Raw genomic sequence first — 2,120 nt, 5'->3', positions numbered from 1 at the left:
CATCGAAAGTAAAGTCAAGGTCTCCAAAGCCTGTGTGCCTGTGAACGTACTGGCAAGTGGTGTGCCTGTGTGCATGTATGACTTGTTGAGGGCTAAAATGATTGGGTGTGTTCCCTGCACCTACACTTCTCGCCATCGCTCTCACTTCTACAGCAGGAACAGCGCTACACCACGCATTCTTTCAGGTAAAAGCACTGAGTCCATCCGTCTATTTAGCCCTCAGCTTATATTATATCTAATCTTCACATTTGCTCAGTAACTATTTTCTCCATCTTACACAAGGTAAACAGAGGCCCTAAAAAATAAAATAATAATTATATATATATATAATTTATATATAATTTATATATATATAAACAAGTTTCTGTGACGGGAAAGGGGGAAGCCTGGCACAGAACCTGGGCTGCTCCTATTCTGAAGACAACCTCTTTCCCCACCACTTTCCTCCCTCATAAATCATCACATTTCTAGTCCTGGTTAGTAAAAAGAGAAATGTGGATGAGAAAGTGTCTGCTTTAGGATAAACCGCCCTGATAAAAATGATTCAGTGATTATTTTTGAGATGTCAGAGCTGAAAATGTACAGATTCCACAGGGCGAAGAACCTGCCAAGTCCTGATTGCACAACCAAGGCACTGCAAGGAACCAAGGAGGCCCGACTGTGTGTTGGAAAAAACCACAGATGTCGTCTGGGAAGGCTCAGAGGCCTGCTGTCAGATGGAGACAGTCTTGCTTCCGCCGGAACCTCAGCCTTATAAGGGCAAACTGAGTTCCTTCCTAGGCTGAATCAACCCAGTACATACTGCCTGTTCCCTTAGATCACTGAGATCCTACTGGCTGAGCATCATGGAAAAAATGCCACTGCTGGGCGGCGAGCTTAGTCCCCATCCTGAGCTGGCTCACAAAAACACCCACCTTGTAATAAAGCTGCTATGAGCCTCCCAATCGGGAGATGGGGGAGGCAAGACATGGGGGTCAAGGGTAGAGATACTTAGATCCCCCCTGGGAAATTAGTCACACATCATGTCCCTTCCTCTCCATTTACAGCCATTTATTTGGGAGAAGAAAAAAAAACTCTAAGTGAATGAAAAGCAAAGTCCTTTCCATCCCAACATGTGTTCTGGAGTTCACAGGAAGACTTGTCCTTTGCTTTGGGGCACGCAGGCTGCCTGCTCGCAGCTGCGCCTCCAGTGAGCTAACCCGACAGTAAATGCTCACGATGGAGAGGGCTCCAGGGAACAGAATCAGCCATTTCTTTGCCCTGTTTCATCAGCCCTAGTGTCGATACACCAAAACTCTAGGAGGATAAAAGAGACTTCGATGCCTCCAAGAGGACTGATTCCAAGAATTCCCATTAAGTGGTGGTTAAGAAGCAAGGAGAGGGTCCTGTAAAGCAGAACAGGCTTCAGAAAGGGAATGTTCACACTCTGGCCAAGTTACTTCCCTCACAAATATTGATTACACTCTGTGGATTATGGAAAATGTTTGGCTCAGCTGTTGTTATTTCAACTGCTCTCATTTTCAGCTACGAGAGTAGTAGAGCTGCCTTAAGGCACTCATTCCAAACTTTCCCCCTGAGGTAAATCACTGAGGAATATAAAGATCCTAGGAAAGGGCATGCCAATTTCTGTAAGAATCCCGATTCTGAGGCAAAGTAGACTGCAAACTCTTTGTGGAAACTCACTAAAAGTGCGACCCCAGTGAAAGACTCCAGGTAAGAAGGAGCCGTCGGCCTCTGTGAAACAAAGCGCCATGGGAAAAAAGCAGGATGGGCCAGTGAGCAGGTCGGTACACTAACAAGGGTTTCTAAAAATGAGTAGACATTCTGGTTCTCTGGTACACACCTACCCCCTAGAGAATGGCGACAGAGAGGGCCCAAGGTGACAGGCTGCTATTTTGTTCCAGGAAAGAGAGTTTGGTTTGGGGATATGCTTAGAGGACAAGGAAAAACGGGGACCCACTCTGTCTGGGGTAGCTGTGAGCAGAAAGGGTTTGGCCACTCCCTTCAATCTATTGCCAGGTTTCCCCATCTAATTTACATTTTCCTAGCTTAGGAGTTTGACATCAGCTCTCTCACTTGGCAACCAGGGACTAAATAACTTCACAACCGGCTTCTAGATA

The sequence above is a fragment of the Meriones unguiculatus genome, chromosome 18 (assembly GCF_030254825.1).
Source record: "Meriones unguiculatus strain TT.TT164.6M chromosome 18, Bangor_MerUng_6.1, whole genome shotgun sequence".
NCBI classification, from domain to species: Eukaryota; Metazoa; Chordata; class Mammalia; order Rodentia; family Muridae; genus Meriones; species Meriones unguiculatus.
This window is presented reverse-complemented; position numbering follows the sequence as displayed.